General features: G+C 37.5%; 5 non-coding genes across 5 annotated transcripts; 1 reads left to right on the top strand and 4 right to left on the bottom strand.

Annotated features, from left to right (window-relative positions):
* Positions 1–1,528: 1,528 nt before the first annotated feature.
* On the bottom strand, positions 1,529–1,601 carry trnak-uuu (transfer RNA lysine (anticodon UUU)). Its single transcript has one exon. It is a non-coding gene; the product is annotated as a tRNA-Lys (tRNA).
* Positions 1,602–2,992: 1,391 nt separating this feature from the next.
* Positions 2,993–3,209, top strand: LOC116676826 (small nucleolar RNA U3). The gene has a single exon (XR_004328833.1). It is a non-coding gene; the product is annotated as a small nucleolar RNA U3 (small nucleolar RNA).
* A 4,619-nt stretch (positions 3,210–7,828) lies between these two features.
* On the bottom strand, positions 7,829–7,900 carry trnat-ugu (transfer RNA threonine (anticodon UGU)). The gene has a single exon. It is a non-coding gene; the product is annotated as a tRNA-Thr (tRNA).
* Positions 7,901–19,108: 11,208 nt separating this feature from the next.
* Positions 19,109–19,181, bottom strand: trnaa-agc (transfer RNA alanine (anticodon AGC)). The gene has a single exon. It is a non-coding gene; the product is annotated as a tRNA-Ala (tRNA).
* Positions 19,182–19,772: 591 nt separating this feature from the next.
* Positions 19,773–19,844, bottom strand: trnaa-agc (transfer RNA alanine (anticodon AGC)). The gene has a single exon. It is a non-coding gene; the product is annotated as a tRNA-Ala (tRNA).
* Between the last annotated feature and the right edge of the window lie 4,591 nt (positions 19,845–24,435).

The raw sequence follows: 24,435 nt of genomic DNA, 5'->3' as shown, positions 1-24,435 counted from the left end.
GGTTTCAATCCATCAACCTCTAGGTCAGAGGCCCAGGACGCTTCCATTGGTGCCAATCTGCTGAAAAGTGCACCCCAGATGGACTTGAAAACCCACAAATTTACATCTCCAAAGCTCACCAGGTCAGGAGAAATGAAATGAAACAGTAACCTTGACCTTGACCTCCAAAATCGACATCAGTTCATCCGAGACTAAGAGTGGTTATGTATGCCAATTTACAGTGCGTCCCTCTAGGCGTTCAGAGGAATTTGCATTCACCAGAATCGGATGGACCGACATAGGACACAGTCACCTTGACATTGAAACCTTTGACCTCCAAAATTCTCATAATTAATTTGGAATGTTTTTGCAAACTTTGAAGAAACACAAACATGGCGTTGTGATAAGATGGTGCTGTCTATCGTTGTTCTGAAATCAACAATACCTTCTAAAGTTGAATAGCTATTGCGTACCGGTAATATTAAGAAGAGCTCTCGATGCCACTGTAGGTGGACAATTTAGAAAATTAAAGTTACTTTCACTTTAAACTGTTACATCTCCTCTGAAGCACCAACTGCAAATTTCCAAGCCTCGTTGGCATGCCGACCACCATCTACAGTAGGTAAATCACTAGCTACTATGCATGAGTACCTCAATACCTTTTACCAGGTTCAGGTGGTTAATAGTTATGGTCAAATGAAGCTTCATAAAGCTTTCTGAACTATGTTCTTCATTTTCGAAACGCATTCACTCAGTAGTTGTTTTAATTATTGGTTGTGCATCTGTGATTGCCCTAGAGGTGCTCTCAGTCGCTCACCTCTCCGCCTCATCTTGTTAGTTTTACTCTGTCCATCATAAATCGCTGACACCATACCTCACACTCATCCATGCTACACCAGGCATACATGTATACAACCTTTGCACACAGTCTTTTGTCTCCCCTTTTCATGGGGGTCATGACAAAGCATCTAGTGTTGATCTTACCTTTGTGTGAGAACATAGGTCTCCACATACATTGTTTTTATTAAGAGTTACGACCAGTGTTATTTTTTCTGAGATTTTCCCAACCATTACAATGCTCTTTGCATATCCTTGTTGGCGCAGTAGGCAGCGCGTCAGTCTCATAATCTAAGGTCTGAGTTCAACCCTCACACGGTGCAGTGGTTTTAAAAAACACTACTGCGCTACAGTGACAGGTGGTTGAACACAAGCACATGAATGAAATTGTCATTCTTTGGTTATTTCTGAGATTGATACAATGAAAGAATTATTTAAGAGTCGTAGCAAACCAATGAAAAGGTTATAGAACATATGGTTGTATGTCCTTGGACATACTATCCAAGCGAGGTGTACAGATTTTTGGGTGCTAGCAAGATGGATGTAGGTTCCCCATAGGTTGTTCATTTAGACTTACCAGCAACATTGTTATGATATACGACTCTTTTAAAGACTTGCGCATGGAACACACATGATTGATAGCATCTGAATTTGTCCATGTCCATACAAGCAACTCAAATGGACAACTCATCTAGCAGAATGTGCAACTCTACGCCTGAACAGGGACTTGAACCCTGGACCCTCAGATTAAAAGTCTGATGCTCTACCGACTGAGCTACCCAGGCTTCAAAGCAAGTGACTGTGGAAAAAACCATCTGCTGAACTACAGATTAAAGTGCAAGTAAATGAAGACCATTGAGCTGTTGCCATGATCACAGTCTTCTGGACAGCAGGAGGGTAGACCATAATTTGCACAATGCAACACCAAATGTTATTGCACAAACGGTTGAAAATTGGCCAAAAGGTTAATTAAAAAGCTCAAAGTCACAACTCATCATGGCCACTAGCAGACTGTGAACATCCAGCAAACCTGCATGACAGATGACAATAGCGAGCACCTTCAACATATCCCAGAATCAAGCTGTTGCCTTACCAGGGACTTGAGCTGTGGTTTTCTTTTTCGCTGAAAACGTTGATAACCTAATGCAATTTTATGGCTCCAGACAAATAAACTTTACTGCTAGTTGGTACATAAAACAACTCTCCCTCTTGATCAGCTTCCTCTTGACGGAAAAAATCCACCAGATGACTTGCCATCCAAGCAGGGAGATCAGCACAGAGATTTGGGTGCCATCAGATGGATGTAGGTTGCCCATTGTCATTTAGAGATAGCACCCGCATTGTTATGATGCAAACCTGCATAAAAACAGTCACATTTCTTTTTAAAGACTTGTGCATGTTACTTAAATGATACAGTGTCTGAAAGTGTTAAGGATTGCCAAAGTGTACAATTTATCATGGCATCAAGCAAAATGTGCAACTGCACGCCTGAACGGGACTTGAACCCTGGACCCTCAGAATAAAAGTCTGACGCTCTACTAACCGACTGAGCTACCGACGCTTCTAAAAAGAGGCTGTGGGAAAAAGAATGCCGTTATTGCTTCCTAAACCCAACCGTCCCTTGTTGTCCCACATGTCATGGTTAACACAAATATGCCCGTTTCGTTATTTCGTAATTATTTGGCTGCTGGCTTTTCCTCCTCTCTCCTCATCCCAGTCAGTCGCCGTAGTTCTAGTGCCAGGCTGAGACTTCGCTCCCCAGTGTGACGTCATCGCCGAATTGACTTACTAAACCAGCGAATACTAAAAATGACCAAAAACTAACTTTTAACATTATTTGGAGACATTTAAAAAATGATATATATACTATCTTGAGTGCTTTTTGTACCCAATAATCAACAGTGGTGGTTAACCCGCAACATTCTGAGACCAATTAATGCAAAGAAAGGACTGGAGCATTTCTTGGAGAGAATAGTAGGCTGACACTGAAGTATTGAGACAACAGTGACTGAAAATCTAATTCAATCTACATATCGGTCTTCTAAAGATCTAAATAGATTTTCTCACCTCAGAGTCATCTGGAGCACGTAACGATAGCTTCTGTCCCTCTGAACCCTGAGTGACAATCACTCTGCAGTGAATGAGATGCAGTTTCCCCCCCCCCCCCAGTCTAACCAAGACTATACTTTCAGGGATCATTTCTAGAGTTTCTGACTTGAGGAATGTGTTTCTAAAGTGTTTTGGTCTCGCTGACCACGATGATGAGTCGTGATATTCCTTTCTGAGCGTGAGGCTGACAGAGATTAATGATTCACTTCATATGTTCTCTGTCATTGATGATCGTTCTTTGCTTCTTTATGGAGCATTGAAGAAGGGAATATGTTCAGAGTGGTAGTAGCAGATATGTGGAAAACTAACACGTGTGAGAGTAATAAAACATACTAAGCTTTCTATTTAACTGAAGTTATAGTCAGTCTTGATGAATGTCCAGTCCATGCTGGACAAGGTTCTTGAAAGGTTTAACACCTACTTTCTTGACTTTGTAATGCCTTATGTCCGGTGTAAAAACGTAAACTGAGTTAAGCCATAATTCATTTTTATTTCTACCTTTGCTTTTCCTACTTTGACATGTCAAAAAGGTACATTGTTTGAAAGCCCATCTCTACACATCCATGTTCCACTCCCACAGGTGTTTTCCACTTAACTAATCAGACTGTATGGCCTTTACAGCTTAGCTTGATTGACATGTATTAAAGGGTGGAACGGTACACTGAAGTCCCGGTGGACGGGATGGCATGTTGGAACGAGGTTTGCGTACATACAGCAAATACTTGAAGCCAGGTTACTCTACGAGTGGATACGGGGCTTGAAGGTGATGTGGAAATCCTGATTGATTCAGTGATTTTTTGGCCCTATTTGTGTCTAAAGGCTGGTTAAGCACTGTAGGGAGGAGACGCTGGACAGTTTTTTTTGTCTCGTTCCAGTGATTGGCATGTCTGGGTGATGGCGTTGGATATACGGGTTTGAATCCAGCCTGAGCCCTTTGCTGCATGTCCACTCCCCCTCTCTCTCCCTTTCATATCTTCAACTGTCCTCTCATTAAAGGCCTAAAATGCCCCAAAATAATCTAAAAAAAAAAAAAAAAAAAAAAAAATCTGAACTTATATGTTTAATTATAGCCAATAGAGAGAGATCCACCCATTACCTAAATTTATATGCGTTGTACTTTTCCCTACCGGGTAGTTAGGGAAACTGTTACAGCATAGCAGAGTTTTCTGTCCACCTCCACAACGCGTAGTCTTCTCTTCAAGCAGACTTACTGCCTCCTGGTCTTGTCTTGACCTGGTTACCACTTTTCTCTCATTTTTGTGTGCAGCACATCCAGCTGCAAGAGATTCTCAACAATCTGGAAGAGCTCCATGTTGGAAGGAACAGGTACTGTTGCGGCCGTAGCTGTTGCTCCATGATCCGTGCTGGCTCTGAAACGTTCCCCCCCAGTCTGGTTCAAATGGTGAGTGTCCATCTGGTGACCGAGCTTCACTGGCTCTATGGGGTGAGATGTGGATGATCAGCACCAATGGGAAGGAGGTGGTGGCGTTCTCAAACTGCTGAAGGGAGAGACTTGCCAGGTACTTCTAACTCTTCTGCGACTGACTGGATAGGATTGATCCGCCAAGCCTAGGCGAGCTAAGCCATTACTCCCATACTGCCAGTCAGTGTACTGTATGTTTAGCTTATACAAGGTAAAAGACAATTAAGACTTAACAGGTAGCTACTTATGGAGTTTGCTGTGCTTAGTTGGTTAAAGTGCCTGTCTAGTAAACAGGAGATCCTGGGTTCAAATCCCAGCAGCACCTTGTTGTTGGAGAGATTACCTCTTTTGGCGTGTCGTCATCACCCCAATCCCTGTGAAAGTACCCTGGTAGCAAATAAAAATTGCATGTTACATTTACTCAGAAACACTAATAACATGCCCAAAAGGTGTTCTATTTTCCTGATAACTAATGAAATTAATTAATAAATGCGCTACTTTGGCTCCACTACAGTTCTGTGTCAGTCAACTGCTCCATTTCACTCACCACTGAGTTAGACTTATGCCCCCCCCACAACAACATCTGATTAGCAGGCAACTTAAAAACAAGTCTGGGGATGAAAAGTAAACACAGCAATCTCTGCAGCAGCAAGGTGCTGCTGGGATTTGAACCCAGGCACTTCTGCTGACTAACAGGCACTCAACCCACTAAGCCACAGCACCTCCGGGGATGAACAGGATGCATGGCCATTATGGGGTACTTGGGTGTAAACCTGAGGTGGTTGGGTCATCTGGTAAGGATGCCTCCTAGGTTCTCCGTAGAACTGGTCCAGGCACGTCCAGCTGGGAGGAGCCTCGGGAAGACCCGGACTAGGTGGAGAAAGTACATCTCCAACCTGGCCTGGAACGCCTCGGGATCCCCCAGTTGGAGCTGGTTGATGTGGCTCGGCAAAGGAAAGTTTGGGGTCCCCTGCTGGAGCTGCTGGACTAAGATGATGGAAGGAGGAACCCTTTTCACTAGCTCATTGTATTCTTGCAAGACGGGCTTAGTTGCAGGAGGCGCTGTAGCTTAGTGTTAAAGCGCCTGTCCTCGTAAACAGGAGATCCTGGGTCCAAATCCCAGCAGTGCCTGGCATATCACGGTATGAAGTGTTACCACATGGTTGCTGATACTTACGTGTGCAACCAGTTATTGCCTGATTTTTTTAGATCACTAAAGTGACATGTGATGTTGTATTTGTACCCTAACATTACATGTGTCCATGTAAAGCGAATAAAGCCTTTTATTGGAGTGTTTTTTTGCAACTTTAGTGTGAAGATTATAAAGGTTTTATTATCATGAATTTCAGTCTTACCTTGGAAGCTTAGGCTCCTGCACACCTGCCTGCATGGCGTGAGAGTGTCAGCTGAGGTTAGAATGCCTACCGTATTGGTCAATACTTTAACATGGGAGAAAAAAAACAGACACGCCGCCACACAGCAACACTATGTTGACTGTTGAGGAGGCTAAATTAGGACTGTGTTTTATGCTTTCCATGGCTTTCCATGAAATGGCATGATGGGAAAGTCTCTCAATCTCTCAAGGTCCTTGCATAAACTTCTGTTGTTCTCGGTAGGCCTGCCTATCAACAGTAAGTCCGATGCGTCGCTCAAGGACACGTCCAGCTGTTTTCATTTGCCGGAGTTTGTAGGGTCCCCTACTGGAGCTGCTGGACAATGATGGATGATGGAAGCAACCCTGTTCATTAGCTCATTGTATTCTTGCAAGACAGGCTTATCTGTAGAAGGCGCTGTAGCTTAGTGGTTAAGCGTGTGTTTTGTAAACAGGAGATCCTGGGTCCAAATCCCCACAGTGCCTAGTTATCACTTAATGAAGATCCTGGTCCAAATCCCACAATGTCTCATTATCAGTTATATTTATGTTATCTGCACTACAAAGTGTATATATTTGTTATTTATTTTTGCTAAAGTGCTTAACAACCATAATTAATTTTGCCCAGTTTGTGGCCTGTTGATGGGCAATAAATATCTAAAGGGAAATGGATTGGACCCATTTTTTAATGCTTTTAAACCTTGTTTTGTTGGGGCTGAATGTGGCTCCGGTGTACACCAGTACCCTGTGACATCACTTGGGGAGGTTGTGATGCTGACTGAGGTCAGAGGTGAAATAAACATGAACTTTACCGGCCAAGGCACTTTGGGCGCTGACTGTGTGATTTTTAACGTCTTCGATGCTTCTGGAATGAAAATTAATAATTAATTATTTGATATTATTGACTATATCGGATATGCAACTGAAGGAAGAATCACCTTCCACCCGCTCTATTACCTCCTCAGTTGAGGTCAACCGCCAATAAACTGTAATTTCTCAAAATATCATCCTTCCCTATATGCCTTTGCATCTTGGATATTTTTCTGTTGTTTAAACATGGCTACATTCACTTAAAGTATCCGAAGTGCACAATACTCCACTGTACTCTGTTCAGTTGTTTACTGAAACGTGTTCATCCCCAGAGGTACTGTGGCTTAGTTGGTTAAAGTTCACTCTGTGGTGAGTGAAATGTAGCAGTTGACTTACACAGAACTGTAGTGGAGCCAAGTAGTGCATTTATTAATTAATTTCATTAGTTATCAGGCAAATAGAACACCTTGTGGGCATGTTATTGGGTTTTCTGTGTAAATGTAACATGCCATTTTCATTTGCTACCAGGGTATCTTAACGGGAGTTGGGTTGACATGATGATGACACGCAAACAGAGGTAGTCTCTGCACCAAATAAATTAAGACTTAACACGGATGGTACTCGTGGAGGTGCTGTGGCTTAGTTGGTTAAAGTGCCTGTCTAGTAAACAGGAGATCCTGGTTCAAATCCCAGCAGCACCTTGTTGTTGCAGAGATTACCTCTGTTGGTGTGTCATCATCTCCTCAGGAGATAAACTTGGATTAGCAGCTACGAGGAACTTTTGTAAGCAACTGACAGAGTGCAGTATGTACTCTTTGGATACTTTATGTGAATGTAGCCATATCTAAACAACAAAAGCATCCAAATGCAAAGCATAAAGATTCTTCCTTCAGTTGCATATCCCAATATAGTCAACTAATATCAAATAATAATGTATTAATTTTTATTACAGCAGCATCGAAGATGTTAAAATCACACAGTCAGCGCCCAAGTGCCTTGGCCTGTAAAGTTCATGTTCATTTCACCTCTGACCTCAGTCAGCATCACATGCACCTGAAACCCCACCCAACAGTGATGTCACAGGGTACTGGTGTACACCGGGGCCACATTCAGCCCCACAACAAGGTTTAAAAGCATTAAAAAATGGGTCCAATCCATTTCACTTTAGATATTTATTGCCCCTCACACGCCACAAATTGGGCAAAATTATATATATATGCTTGTTAAGCACTATACAAAAAACAAAAATAACTATACACTCTTTGTAGTGCAGATAACATAAACATTAACTGATAATGAGGCACTGCTGGGATTTGGACCCAGATCTCCTGTTTACAAGACAGGTGCTTTAACCACTAAGCTACAGCGCCTCCTACAGGATTGCCTGTCATGCAATTACAATGAGCTAGTGACCAGGGTTCCAACCATCCATCCATCTTTGTCAAGCAGCTCCAGAGAGAGCTATAGAGAGAGAGTCTTCCGCTGAAGGCTCTACCACATGACTGTGTTTCACCAATCAAACGTCGTTATGCAGTCACGTGACCATACCTCGATCTCAGCATACTCAATCTTTACTTTATTCAAGAAACTCATGCTTCAGAAGCAGACTCGTCATTTTGGAGGAGTCATGGGGAAGAGATGAGTAGTTTTAGGAATAGGTCGGCAGGGGTCGCTATACTGCAGGGAAAGTTCAAGGAACCATCCTCTGCTATAGGATTTAGTAGAGAATAGTTTTTGATCCATTGACCTCTGGGTTATGGGCCCAGCACGCTTCCGCTGTGCTATTCTGCTCTGCTGTTTGCACTTAGGGTAACATGTAACATGTAAAGCAGGAGCTCTACCACTGAGCTACATACCCTGAAGATTTTCAGATTTGTTGACTTTTTTCTGAGACAGACTCAGACTTATCTTTATTAATCCTTTTGGGATGACTTACCGCAAAGAAATTGAAATACTACAGAATAAAAGAAGAAAACTGGGTAAAACATGTAATGTTAATGTTGTACCGTATGTTGTATATGGTTTCAAACATGGCGGTGGCTGAAAGTGAGCCTTGGCAAAATGCTTGTGTAACGGGTTGTAAATAGGTTGTTAAATTCCTGCATATATGGGAACAGCGCCACCTGCTGGTGTCACTTTCTCATGCGCCGCAGGGTTAAAGATAGGGAATTATGGGTAATCCACAGCAGAACTTCTGATAACTGCTGTGTAAGTTGCATGTTACACGCTGCAGAGACAATATTAGCTAAAAAAACATTTTAAAGCCACTACACAATGTTTAATTTTATTGTATTATTTTTGTATTGTACTTTAGCGCTCAATGCCGTTAGTTTGTCGTCGTTTGAAAGCATTCTTTGAATTTAGAGCCAAATGTTAAGTTAGCTAACTTTACATTGCTTCTGGCTAACTCAATGTGTGTGTGTGTAGGGTTTGTGTCTCCGTGGTGTCGACGTACTCGCCCTGATTTCACTTGATTTTCCCATGTGCAGGTAACAGTTATTGAATTTGTTGTTGACTTTTATGTATGTTCAATGTTAAATGAAAATGTATAGTGTTAATGTAGGTGCTGTATTCTGGTGTTGGAGATGTGGTAGCCTACTGTTTAAAATATTGTATTGGCATACAATAGAAATTTGGGAGGTTAGGATTTTATTTAATTTTAGATGACTGTGAAACATTTTTGTTATAATTCTTGTAAAAAAATCCACTATACGATCACAGACATTTAAGAATAAATGAGCAGAACTTCTGATAACTGCTGTGGGTTTGTGTCTCCGTGGTGTCGACGTACTCGCCCTGATTTCACTTGATTTTCCCATGTGCAGACGCAGACGCAGCCTCACATACACAACTCAGCGACTGGCTGTAGAGGACCATTAGAGTAGTCCCACAACCGTCACACTTGCACTGCTATGGTGTAAATCTAGTCGAAACGTAACACACCTGTTGCCCTGCTGGACAATACAACACTCACTGCAAATCTTGTAACACATCTGGGCATTGAGAAATGCACTGGTGGAGACGGGTTGCTTCCAGTACCTATGAGATAATACAATATTGTTTATGAAGCCACAAACTATGTAGGGTGTTGTTTTAATGCCCCGGATCCCTAACAGGGGGTATATCTCCTTCAATGTTGAGTTAGTTTTCTGATCGGTTAAGATTTCTATGGGGACCCCTACCCGGGAAAAATGTTGAAGTAAACTATTGGCCGCTTGTCTAGCCTTGGTGTTTCTGAGGGAGAAAGCCTCTGGGTAACGTGTTGCATAATCACAAATCACTACGATGTAGTGGTGACCTGCCCTACTCCTACTGTTAAGGAGTTTAGATCGGTGGTTAGAGTCACCTGCTGCCTCCATGTCCCAGCTCGACACCCTCTGCTACAATTTTCCATGTCTCTTCTCTCTCTGTCTGTCTCTTTCTCTCACCCCCAACCAGTTGAGGTAGACGCCTCCCCACCCTCTTAAAGAATGCAAGAATGCCTTTCCTTGTCTCAATCTCAGAAATAACCACAGAATCACAACTTCCATTCATGTACTTGTGCCAGTATTCAACCACCTGAAAGTCGCTGTATTTCCAGCATCAGTTGTGTTTTTAAAACACCTGCCCCGTGTGAGGGTTGAACTCACGACCTTCAGATTATGAGACTGACGCGCTGCCTAATGCGCCAACGAGGCTACGAAAGCACTATCGATGGTTGGGAAAATTTCGTAAAATTTGGTCTTCAATCTTAATAAAAACAATGTATGTGGAGACTTATGTACTCCACATACTTTGCCAAACTTTGCGTAGGAATCGGCGTACGCCCGTCCTACGCCGGTTTTAGGTCGTATGCACGTTTCAGAAATGAGGGCCAATGTGAGCACAATAAAGAGTTCTTGAAGAAAGGTTTGTACTTGTGGACGTTCTAGTTTTTTTCCAACTCTTCTGGTAACACTTGGTACTATTTCATAACTTTTGTCTGTAGTTCTCTATTGTGTCAGGGCTTAACTCTGTCTCCCCCGCCTCTTTTTTTGTTTCTTGTTATGTCTTGGCAAGAAGTATTATGCTTTTGGGTCGTCTGTCCATCCGTCAGGCCAAAGAAACAGATACCAGCATGTAACTTTGCAAATCAGTGGCTCACCCTGGCCGCCATCAAAGATGCCATTTGGACCTCCAGAAACTTTCTGGTAAGAAAGCACATGCAGATCCCATTCCCTCAAAACGTGAATCACAGATTTTCCAGCACCTGGACTTGATCAGACTGGGAATATGCCAAAGAGATGTTCACAAGTTCAGCCGAGGTAAATACTCGGCCCACATTCACACAGACCTAAAACTACTCATTTAATGCTGGTTACAATTTTCTAAAATAAACAATGTCAGAGCAAAATTGCAAAGAGTGAAGGGTGTTGATAAAAAATTTTAATAAGGGATTGGCTCATTATTGCCAACCTGATATCGTGAAGACAGAGACAGATCCTTTTATTCTTCCTTATTTCTTGTTGGAGAACAGAAGAACTCAGTTTTGTTTTTATTTTTCTGTTGCATCAGTTTTCAAACCCGAGCACCTTATTTAGGTTTTGTTGCAGGAATGTTTTACTTTGAAAGAGTGTAAAACAACTTCCTAATAAAACAGGTTGAACTATCTGAGGTTATTCATAAAGTGTGTGTGCGTGTGAGTGTGCTTGTTTGTGTGCGGTGCTTGAGTGTGTGTGTGTCAAAAAAACAATGATTCAGTTTGAAATATATTTTCATCCACAAATTAATTAAATTCAAAGCCTCGTAGTAACTCATAGTATAGTACGTCAAAATATTCATAAAAAGTCATAGTATAGTATGTCGAAAATTCATAAACGTCATAGTTTAGTATGACAAAAATTCATAAAATGTAATAAAAAGTCAGAGTATAGTATGTAAAAAATTCATAAAAAGTTGTAGTATAACATGTAGAAAACTCATAAACGCCATAGTTAGTATGACAAAATTCATAAAATGTCATTAAAAGTCAGAGTTTAGTATAACAAAAAAATCATAAAAAGGCATAGTATAGTATGTCAAAATATTTGTAAAAGTCGTAGTTTAGTATGACAAAAAAATCATGAAAGTCATAGTATAGTATCTCAAAAAAGTCATAAAAGTAATAGATAGTATGTCGACAAAAACAAAAAGTCATAGTATAATATGTTGAAATATTAACAAGTAACAAGTAACAATATTAATAAGTAACAAGTCCAGATTTATAGTTCTTGTTGTAAAACAAGAAGAATCTAAAGTCCTCTGGAGAATCCGGGCATTGATCCCGCTACCTCTCGCATGCTAAGCAAGCGCTCTACCATTTGAGCTAATTCCCCCTTTTCAAAAAAAGTCATATTATGTTGAAAAAAAACATAAAAGTCATAGTGTAGTATGTCAAAAAATTCATAAAAGTCATAGTATAGTATGACAAAAATTCATTAAATGTCATTAAAAAGTCATAGTATAGTATGTCGAAAAATTCATAAAAAGTCATACTATAGTATGTCGAAATATTTATAAAACGTCATAGTATAGTATGACAAAAAAATCATGAAAGTCATACTATAGTATGTCAAAAAAATCATAAAAGTCATAGTATAATATGTCAAAAATTCATAAAAAGTCATAGTGTAGTATGTCGAAAAATTCATAAAAAGTCATTTTGGGATTTCCTCCTGTTGACAGAGACCTGGTTGAAACCAGGTGAGAACAGCGCCTTTTCGGAGCTCCTCCCCCCCGGCTGTTCCTTCGTCAGTACCCCGCGAGCTGCCGGTTGCGGGGGCGGCCTGGCTGCTATATTTAAGGACAGCTTCAGATGCCGGACGATAACCGCCAATAACTTCTCCAGCTTCGAACTGCAGCTGTTCGTGATCAACCTTACCTGCCCTGTGCTGTGTGCCTTAGTTATCGCCCACCCAGATCTAATAAGGACTTCCTTCAAGAGTTCTCAGAGTTTTTGTTGAGTTTCTCCCAAGTTTGATAAAGTGCTGATTTGTGGAGACTTTAATATTCATGTTTGTTGTGCAGCAAATCAACTGGCCAACGAATTCAAAGACCTTTTAGTCTCCTTTGATCTCACTCAATCTGTAAATGCACCAACACATGAGTATGGGCACACTCTTGACTTGTCATCTCTCATGGGATTTCAGTTTCCCTCACAGAAATAGTCGACACTGCTATCTCGGATCACCTCCCTGTTGTTTTTGACTTTGCTGCCCCCTACCTCCCAATAAGCCAGTCTCTCCAGCTTGCAGACGCCGAATTTTTACTCCATCAACGGCCGGGAGTTTGCTGCTGCCTTCAGAAACTCTCAGCCGCCTGATGACTGTGGGCTGGTTTCTCCCTTTGTCCAGACAGCCTACTCTCCACTTTCCATTCAACATGTTCTGCGATTCTGGACTCTGTTGCCCCTTTCGGCAAAAAACTTCCAAAACTAAGTCAGATCCCTGGCTGAATGACCATCCGTCTGCTCAGACAACAATGCAGACAGGCGAACGGCGGTGGAAAAAGGATAAACTGCATGTATCCCTGGGCTGGTTAAGGACAGTTTGGCTGCTTACCAGAGAGCTCTAAAGGAAGCCAAGTCCAAATATTTGTCCTCCATTATAGCTAACAGCTCTCATAATCCAAGACTGCTATTTAATACTATTGATTCCGTCATTAATCCATGCCCTACTGTCCTGTCCGATGCCTCCACTGCAACCTGTGAGGAGTTTGTGTCTTTTTTACTGACAAAGTGGCATCTGTCAGGCAGAATATCTGTAATATGATTTGTCTTTTGATGATGTCTGTGCTTCTCCGGCACAGACTGCTGTACTCGAGCGGTTTGAGACCATTTCTTTGCTTTCTTTTACTAAGGTGGTTAGCGGCATGAAACCCACTAACTGTCCCTTAGATATTATTCCAGCAAAGTTTTTAAAGGAGGTTTGAGCTCCATTGGGTCAAGTTTGCTTGTTTTTATAAACACTTGTCTTAGCTCAGGGTCTGTTCCAGCTGCCTTCAAACACGCTTTGGTTAGGCCCCTCATAAAAAAACCGCATCTTGACCCCTCTGTGCTCTCCAATTTTAGACCTGTCTCCCACTTGCCTTTTCTTTCTAAGGTTTTAGAAAAATTTGTTTTTATTCAATTGCAGACTTTTTTGGAGATCAATTCTATCCTTGATAAATTTCAGTCTGGTTTTAGATCCCGACATAGCACAGAGTCAGCATTATTAAAGGTGCACAATGATATTGCCTTGTCTGTTGATGCTGGGAATCCTGCCGTGCTGGTACTGCTCGACCTCACAGCAGCCTTTGACACAGTCGACCATGCAGTCCTTGTATCTCGCCTAGAGCACGTCGGCATCTGTGGCACCGCTCTCCAGTGGTTTAGGTCATACCTGGCAAACAGGAGTTTCTCTGTCGCGATTGGTGACCACTGCTCCTCAAGGCGTCACTGCCCTGTGGGGTGCCACAGGGATCTATTCTCGGCCCTATTCTGTTTTCAATGTATATGCTACCTCTGGGATCATTATAAAAAAGCACACCTGTCTTTTCACTTTTATGCCGACGACTTGCAGATATATTTGCCCATTAAACCAAACAAAAACACTGCACTTACCAAGCTCTGGACTGCATCACAGATATAAAGCAGTGGCTGTCACAGAACTTTTGCACTTAAACGACAGCAAAACTGAATGCATTTTGTTGGTTCTCCATCTATGTCAAATGTTCTCACCACAATCTCTGCACTCTGGCCCCCCTTTTTAAATCTCATGTCAAAAATCTCGGGGTAACATTTGATAATGGGCTAAAATTTGACAAACAGATTAGCTCTGTTGTCAGCGCAAGCTTTTTTCAGCTCCGTCTTTTAGCCAAAGTCCAGTCCTTTCTCAGTCGGCAGGATCTTGAGAAGGCAATCCATGCTTTCATCAGCTCAAGACTGGACTACTGCAACGCCCTTTACGTTGGCCTTAGTCAGTCATCAATTTCGCGTCTCCAACTCGTGCAGAACGCTGCTGCCCGATTTTTAACAAGCACGTCCAGACGTGAACACATTACCCCGGTGCTGTCGTCACTCCACTGGCTTCCAGTCCGTTTTAGAATTGATTTTAAACTCCTGCTGTTTGTTTTTAACGCCATTTATGGCTTGGCCCCCTCGTACTTGACTGAGATTTCAACCGCGATTGTGGCAGAGCCTTGCGCTCCTCGGGTCAGCGTCTGTTAGAGGTCCCGAGGTCAAGACTTAAACAGTGGGGCGATCGTTCTTTTGCCGTCGCTGCTCCCAGACTGTGGAACAAACTACCCCCTGACATCCGCACCACTACTGACCTCAGCCTTTTTAAAACGAAGCTTAAGACCCACTTTTTTAAATTAGCATTTAATTCCCACTAGGGCAATACGGTCTCTTAGGTGTCCTCATTCTGCCTGCTCCTTTTTATACTTTTCTCGAAGGCTTTTAATGTCCTGCAGCGCTGCACCACTACAGCACTTTTAATTGTATCTGTATGTTTTGTATGTGTTATATATTGTTTTATGGCTTTGTTGTAAAGCACTTTGGGGTACCTTCCGGCTATTGTAAAGGGCTATACAAATAAACTTGATTGATTGATTGATTGATACTATAGTATGTCGAAATATTTATAAAACGTCATAGTATAGTATGACAAAAAAATCATGAAATTCATAGTTTAGTATGACAAAAAATCATAAAAGTCATATTATAACGTGTCAAAAAATCATAAAAGTCATAGTATAATATGACAAATATTCAAAAAAAGTCATAGTATAATATGACAAATATTCAAAAAAAGTCAGAGTATAGTATGTCAAAAATTCATAAAAAGTTGTAGTATAACATGTCAAAAATTCAGAAAATGTCATAAAAAGTCATAGTTTAGTATACAAAAAAATCATAAAATGTCATAGTATATATGACGGAAAAATCATGAAAGTCATAGTTTAGTATCTCAAAAAAGTCATAAAAGTCATAGGATAGTATGTCGACAAAAACATAAAAAGTCGTAGTGTAGTATGTCGTAACAAGTCCAGATTTAGTTCTTGTTGTAAACAAGAAGAATCTAAAGTCCTCTGGAGAATGCGGGCATGATCCCGCTACCTCTCGCATGCTAAGCAAGCGCTCTACCATTTGAGCTAATTCCCCTTTTCAAAAAGAGTCATAGTATGTTGAAAAATCATAAAAGTCATAGTGTAGTATGTCAAAAAATTCATAAAAGTCATAGTATAGTATGACACAAATTCATTAAATGTCATAAAAAGTCATAGTATAGTATGTTGAAAAATTCATAAAAGTCATACTATAGTATGTCAAAATATTTATAAAAAGTCATACTATAGTATGTCAAAACAATCATGAAAGTCATAGTATAATATGTCAAAATATTCATAAAATGTCATAAAAAGTCATAGTATAGTATGTATAAATATTCCTAAAAAGTCGTAGTGTAGTATGTCGTAAAGTAAGTATGCTAAAGTATGTCAAAAAAACATAAAAAGTCATACTGTTGTTGTACAAATATTTATAAAAATTCATAGTATAGTTGTCAAAAAATTCATAAAAAGTCACAAAAAGTCATAGTATAATATGTCGTAACAAGTCCAGATTTATGGTTCTTGTTGCAAAACAAGAAGAATCTAAAGTCCTCTGGAGAATGCGGGTGTTGATCCTGCTATCTCTCGCATGCTAAGCAAGCGCTCTACCATTTGAGCTAATTCCCCTTTTAAAGAAAAATTATAGTATAGTATGTCAAAAATTCATAAAAAGTCGTAGTTAAGTATGACAAAAAAAATCATGAAAGTCATACTATAGTATGTCAAAAAAATCATAAAAGTCATAGTATAATATGTCAAAAATTCATAAAATGTCATAAAAAGTCATAGTTTAGTATAACAAAAAAATCATAAAAAGTCATAGTATAGTATGACGGAAAAATCATGAAAGTCATAGTTTAGTATCTCAAAAAAGTCATAAAAGTCATAGGATAGTATGTCGACAAAAATATAAAAAGTCGTAGTGTAGTATGTTGTAACAAGTCAAGATTTATAGTTCTTGTTGTAAAACAGGAAGAGTCTAAAGACCCTGGAGAATGCAGCATTGATCCCGCTACCTCTCGCATGCTAAGCAAGCGCTCTACCATTTGAGCTAATTCCCCCTTTTCAAAAAGAGTCATATTATGTTGAAAAAATCATAAAGTCATAGTGTAGTATGTCAAAAAATTCATAAAAGTCATAGTATAGTATGACAAAAATTAATTAAATGTCATTAAAAAGTCATAGTATAGTATGTAGAAAAATTCATAAAAAGTCATACTATAGTATGTCGAATATTTATAAAACGTCATAGTATAGTATGACAAAAAAATCATGAAAGTCATAGTTTAGTATGACAAAAATCATAAAAGTCATATTATAACGTGTCAAAAAATCATAAAAGTCATAGTATAATATGACAATATTCAAAAAAGTCATAGTATAATATGACAAATATTCAAAAAAGTCAGAGTATAGTATGTCAAAAATTCATAAAAGTTGTAGTATAACATGTCAAAATTCATAAAATGTCATAAAAAGTCATAGTTTAGTATAACAAAAAATCATAAAAAGTCATAGTATAGTATGACGGAAAATCATGAAAGTCATAGTTTAGTATCTCAAAAAAGTCATAGGATATATGTCGACAAAACATAAAAAGTCGTAGTGTAGTATGTTGTAACAAGTCCAGATTTATAGTTCTGTTGTAAACCAGAAGAATCTAAAGTCCTCTGGAGAATGCGGGCATTGATCCCGCTACCTCTCGCATGCTAGCAAGCGCTCTACCATTTGAGCTAATTCCCCCTTTTCGAAAAAAGTCATGGTATGTTGAAAAAAATCATAAAAGTCATAGTGTAGTATGTCAAAAAATTCATAAAAGTCATAGTATAGTATGACAAAAATTCATTAAATGTCATAAAAAGTCATAGCATAGTATGTCAAAATTCATAAAAAGTCATACTATAGTATGTCAAATATTTATAAAAAGTCATACTATGTATGTCAAAACAATCATGAAGTCATAGTATAATATGTCAAAATATTCATAAAATGTCATAAAAGTCATAGTATAGTATGTATAAATATTCCTAAAAGTCGTAGTGTAGTATGTCGTAAAGTAAAGTATGCTAAATATGTCAAAAAAACATGAAAAGTCATACTGTTGTGTACAAATATTTATAAAAATTCATAGTATAGTTGTCAAAAATTCATAAAAAGTCACAAAAAGTCATAGTATAATATGTCGAAATAGTCCTAAAAGTTGTAGTATATATGTCGTAACAAGTCCAGATTTATGGTTCTTGTTGCAAAACAAGAAGAATCTAAAGTCCTCTGGAGAATGCGGGTGTTGATCCTGCTATCTCTCGCATGCTAAGCAAGCGCTCTACCATTTGAGCTAATCCCTTTTAAAGAAAAATTATAGTATAGTATGTCAAAAATTCATAAAAGTCGTAGTTAAGTATGACAAAAAATCATGAAAGTCATACTATAGTACGTCAAAAAATCATAAAAGTCAAAGTATAATATGTCAAAAATTCATAAAAAGTCATAGTATAGTATGTCGAAAAATTCATAAAAAGTCATACTATAGTATGTCGAAATATTTATAAAACGTCATAGTATAGCATGACAAAAAATCATGAAAGTCATAGTTTAGTATGACAAAAATCATAAAGTCATATTATAACGTGTCAAAAAATCATAAAAGTCATAGTATAATATGACAAATATTCAAAAAGTCATAGTATAATATGACAAATATTCAAAAAAGTCAGAGTATAGTATGTTAAAAATTCATAAAAAGTTTTAATATAACATGTCAAAAATTCATAAAATGTCATAAAAAGTCATAGTTTAGTATAACAAAAAAATCATAAAAAGTCATAGTATAGTATGACGGAAAAATCATGAAAGTCATAGTTTAGTATCTCAAAAAAGTCATAAAAGTCATAGGATAGTATGTCGACAAAAACATAAAAAGTCGTAGTGTAGTATGACGGAAAAATCATGAAAGTCATAGTTTAGTATCTCCAAAAAGTCATAAAATCATAGGATAGTATGTCGACAAAAACATAAAAAGTCGTAGTATAGTATGTCGTAACAAGTCCAGATTTATAGTTCTTGTTGTAAACCAAGAAGAATCTAAAGTCCTCTGGAGAATGCGGGCATTGATCCCGCTACCTCTCGCATGCTAAGCAAGCGCTCTACCATTTGAGCTAATTCCGCCTTTTCAAAAAGAGTCATAGTATGTTGAAAAAAATCATAAAAGTCATAGTATAGTATGTCAAAAAATTCATAAAAGTCATAGTACAGTATGACAAAAATTCATAAAATGTCATAAAAAGTCATAGTTTAGTATAACAAAAAAATCATAAAAAGTCATAGTACAGTATGACGGAAAAATCATGAAAGTCATAGTTTAGTATCTCAAAAAAGTCATAAAAGTCATAGGATAGTATGTCGACAAAAACATAAAAAGTCGTAGTGTAGTATGTTGTAACAAGTCAAGATTTATAGTTCTTGTTGTAAAACAAGAAGAATCTAAAGACCCCTGGAGAATGCGGGCATTGATCCCGCTACCTCTCGCATGCTAAGCAAGCGCTCTACCATTTGAGCTAATTCCCCCTTTTCAAAAAGAGTCATATTATGTTGAAAAAAATCATAAAAGTCATAGTGTAGTATGTCAAAAAAATCATAAAAGTCATAGTATAGTATGACAAAAATTAATTAAATGTCATTAAAAAGTCATAGTATAGTATGTAGAAAAATTCATAAAAAGTCATACTATAGTATGTCGAAATATTTATAAAACGTCATAGTATAGTATGACAAAAAAATCATGAAAGTCATATTATAACGTGTCAAAAAATCATAAAAGTCATAGTATAATATGACAAATATTCAAAAAAAGTCATAGTATAATATGACAAATATTCAAAAAAAGTCAGAGTATAGTATGTCAAAAATTCATAAAAAGTTGTAGTATAACATGTCAAAAATTCATAAAATGTCATAAAAAGTCATAGTTTAGTATAACAAAAAATCATAAAAAGTCATAGTATAGTATGACGGAAAAATCATGAAAGTCATAGTTTAGTATCTCAAAAAAGTCATAGGATAGTATGTCGACAAAAACATAAAAAGTCGTAGTGTAGTATGTTGTAACAAGTCCAGATTTATAGTTCTTGTTGTAAAACAAGAAAATCTAAAGTCCTCTGGAGAATGCGGGCATTGATCCCGCTACTCTTGCATGCTAAGCAAGCGCTCTAACCATTGAGCTAATTCCCCCTTTTCGAAAAAAGTCATGGTATGTTGAAAAAAATCATACAAGTCATAGTGTAGTATGTCAAAAAATCATAAAAGTCATAGTATAGTATGACAAAATTCATTAAATGTCATTAAAAAGTCATAGCATAGTATGTCAAAAAATTCATAAAAAGTCGTACTATATATGTCAAAATATTATAAAAAGTCATACTATAGTATGTCAAAACAATCATGAAAGTAATAGTATAATATGTCAAAATATTCATAAAATGTCATAAAAAGTCATAGTATAGTATGTATAAATATTCCTAAAAAGTCGTAGTGTAGTATGTCGTAAAGTAAAGTATGCTAAAGTATGTCAAAAAAACATAAAAAGTCATACTGTTGTTGTACAAATATTTATAAAAATTCATAGTATAGTTGTCAAAAAATTCATAAAAAGTCACAAAAGTCATAGTATAATATGTCGAAATAGTCCTAAAAGTTGTAGTATAGTATGTCGTAACAAGTCCAGATTTATGGTTCTTGTTGCAAAACAAGAAGAATCTAAAGTCTCTGGAGAATGCGGGTGTTGATCCTGCTATCTCTTGCATGCTAAGCAAGCGCTCTACCATTTGAGCTAATTCCCCTTTTAAAGAAAAATATAGTATAGTATGTCAAAATTCATAAAAAGTCGTAGTTAAGTATGACAAAAAAATCATGAAGTCATACTATAGTACGTCAAAAAATCATAAAGTCAAAGTATAATATGTCAAAAATTCATAAAAAGTCATAGTATAGTATGTCGAAAAATTCATAAAAAGTCATACTATAGTATGTCGAAATATTTATAAAACGTCATAGTATAGCATGACAAAAAAATCATGAAAGTCATAGTTTAGTATGACAAAAAATCATAAAAGTCATATTATAACGTGTCAAAAAATCATAAAAGTCATAGTATAATATGACAAATATTCAAAAAAAGTCATAGTATAATATGACAAATATTCAAAAAAAGTCAGAGTATAGTATGTTAAAAATTCATAAAAAGTTTTAATATAACATGTCAAAAATTCATAAAATGTCATAAAAAGTCATAGTTTAGTATAACAAAAAAATCATAAAAAGTCATAGTATAGTATGACGGAAAAATCATGAAAGTCATAGTTTAGTATCTCAAAAAAGTCATAAAAGTCATAGGATAGTATGTCGACAAAAACATAAAAAGTCGTAGTGTAGTATGACGGAAAAATCATGAAAGTCATAGTTTAGTATCTCCAAAAAGTCATAAAATCATAGGATAGTATGTCGACAAAAACATAAAAAGTCGTAGTATAGTATGTCGTAACAAGTCCAGATTTATAGTTCTTGTTGTAAACCAAGAAGAATCTAAAGTCCTCTGGAGAATGCGGGCATTGATCCCGCTACCTCTCGCATGCTAGCAAGCGCTCTACCATTTGAGCTAATTCCGCCTTTTCAAAAAGAGTCATAGTATGTTGAAAAAAATCATAAAAGTCATAGTATAGTATGTCAAAAAATTCATAAAAGTCATAGTACAGTATGACAAAAATTCATAAAATGTCATAAAAAGTATAGTACAGTATAACAAAAAAATCATAAAAGTCATAGTACAGTATGACGGAAAAATCAGAAAGTCATAGTTTAGTATCTAAAAAAAGCATAAAAGTCATAGGATAGTATGTCGACAAAAACATAAAAAGTCGTAGTAGTGTAGTATGTTGTAACAAGTCCAGATTAATAGTTCTTGTGTAGAACCAAGAAGAATCTAAAGTCCTCTGGAGAATGCGGGCATTGATCCCGCTACCTCTCGCATGCTAAGCAAGCGCTCTACATTTGAGCTAATTCCCCTTTTCGAAAAAAGTCATGGTATGTTGAAAAAAATCATAAAAGTCATAGTGTAGTATGTCAAAAAATTCATAAAAGTCATAGTATATATGACAAAAATTCAGTAAATGTCATAAAAAAGTCATAGGCATTGTATGTCAAAAAATTCATAAAGTCATACTATAGTATGTCAAAATATTTTATTAAAAGTCATACGAGTAGATGTCAAAACCATCATGGAAAGTCATAGTATAATATGTCAAAATATCATAACATGTGCATAAAAAGTCATAGTATGTATGTATAAGATTCCTAAAAAGTGTAGGTGTAGTAGTCGTCAAAGTAAAGTATGCTAAGTATGTCAAAAAAACCATAAAAAAGTCATACTGTTGTTGTACAAATATTTATAAAAATCATAGTATAGTTGTCAAAAAATTCATAAAAGTCACAAAAAGCATAGTATATATGTCGAAATAGTCCTAAAAAGTTGTAGTATAGTATGTCGTAACAGTCCAGATTTATGGTTCTTGTGCAAAACAAGAAAATCTTAAAGTCCTCTGGGAGAATGCGGGTGGTGATCCCTGCTATCTCTGCATGCTAAGCAAGCGCTCTACAATTGGAGCTAATTCCCCTTTTAAAGAAAAAATTATAGTAAGTATGTCAAAAATTCATAAAAAGTCGTAGTTAAGTATGACAAAAAAAATCATGAAAGTCATAGTATAATATGTCAAAAATTCATAAAAAGTCATAGTATAGTATGTCGAAAAATTCATAAAAAGTCATACTATAGTATGTCGAAATATTTATAAAACGTCATAGTATAGTATGACAAAAAAATCATGAAAGTCATAGTATAGTATGTCGACAAAAACATAAAAAGTCATAGTCACTTCCTTAAAAGTATGTTGAAATATTCCTAAAAAGTTGTAAAGCAAGAAAAATACATGTCGGTTATGCCGAAATAATGTTGGTTGTCTCTTAAACAAAGCCTTTCGTTGACAGCAGGACTCAAACCTGCGTCCATCGCCTTAACCACTCGGCCACAACAACCTGAAAAGCAGCATTTTACCTCTTTGCACAAATGTTAATAAACTTTTCAGTTGGTTAGTAGTAGTTACCAGACACGGGCAAAGTGCAAATCGTAGTGCACTGCCCGTTTCTGTGGATCCTCGTGGAGGCAGCTTGATTGATTGACATGCTCCCTTAATTGTACCATAACAGAGATCTAATGTTTTATCAAATTGGGTTTGGCAAGTAAGCTTTCTGGTTACTTCTTGACAAATAAAGCAAGTAACCAGACAATGAAGACTACTGCGATGGCTGGGAATCAAACCCAGGTCAACTGCTTGGAAGGCAGCTATGTTCACCACTATACCACCATCACTGGACAATGTAGATTGTGTCCATTTTTACAGTTCATTGTCCGTCTGGATTTATTTGATAAAAAAAGCTTGTAAAACATCAACCCTGTGGTCTACAGTCAAGATATGAACATCATTTTTTTAGGACAAACTGGGTTATTAGAAGATTTGGGCTGCAGTGAGGTCACTTGAATGTTAACGGTTGTAGGACCTTAAAGACAAATAAACGGAGCATGAATCTCACAGACATGTATTGATATCACAGACAGAGCAGTAAAACCTAAGCCATTTTCCTCTCTAAAACACTTCTCATATGTCTTGGAGTCACACTGTGAAGAAATAATCATTAAACTATACAGTTACAAATACATAAGTTTTTCAAAGAAAGTCCGCTTTTGCCCTCATGACATTTACTTATGCATTTACTTATAATAATACACACAGCACACACAGCAATGCTACACAAATATTGTGTGTCTAAAACAGTTCTCCTATATGCAAAAAAAAACATAATAAACATATAACTCATATAAAGCACATACTATTTACAATTCTTCAAATAAGGCCCAAATATATCCCAAATCTCAAAGCAGTGGGGCCATTCCTCTATAAAACGGTAGATATCTATTTTGTTCCGCTATAGCATCTTATATCGCATAGTAACTAGTGTGACCATAGTGTGACTAGGAAGATTGATCTCTTTAGGACTCCATACTCTTTGTGTGACGTTGTCTCCCATATATGGGCATATTACTTCCTTCTCTTCCGTAAACAGAGGGCAGACACGGAGCCCGGAGTGACATAAATAAGCAAAAAACGCGATGAATTATAGACATAAAGTGGATAAATCGTGGATGTGACGATATGGATTTAATGCTCAATGACCCCGAAAAAGGCACAGGTTCTAGGCTGGATAAAAAATCACCTGTAGAGGCTAGAAAGACCCAGAAGAGACCTCCGTAAACGCTAACTTGTTAGCTTTAGCTGCAATTTTTGGTAAGTCTATCATTTATGGTTATTAAATGATTAAACTATGAATCAGAGGTGCTGTTTTTGCTCGTGCACGAGTCTCTTGGGTCAGAGGGTTAAGAATACAAACTGACTATGTGACAGATGTGTAATCTGTCATGTCCTGCCTTCTGAAGCTCTAGCCAGGAGCCATCCTCGCCTAAAACAATATGAGTCATTCCAGGAAATGAAAAGAAAACTCACATCTACAAAGATAAATTGGATAGATGTGACTCCCTGATGGTCTAGTGGCTAGGATTTGGGTGCTCCACCGCTGCGGTACGGTTCAATCCCGGTCAGGGAATGGTCAGGACTTGACAGATTCACGTGTAATATTGAAAGAGCAAGTTCTTAGACTGGTTTTTGGTTGATTTACATTTATCAAATTCTTCCTCATTAGTTTAACGCTAATGTAA

The sequence above is a fragment of the Etheostoma spectabile genome, unplaced genomic scaffold, assembly GCF_008692095.1.
Source record: "Etheostoma spectabile isolate EspeVRDwgs_2016 unplaced genomic scaffold, UIUC_Espe_1.0 scaffold00003809, whole genome shotgun sequence".
In the NCBI taxonomy this organism is placed as follows: domain Eukaryota; kingdom Metazoa; phylum Chordata; class Actinopteri; order Perciformes; family Percidae; genus Etheostoma; species Etheostoma spectabile.
Note: the sequence above shows the minus strand (reverse complement) of the source record. Positions and strands in the feature narration are given on the sequence as shown.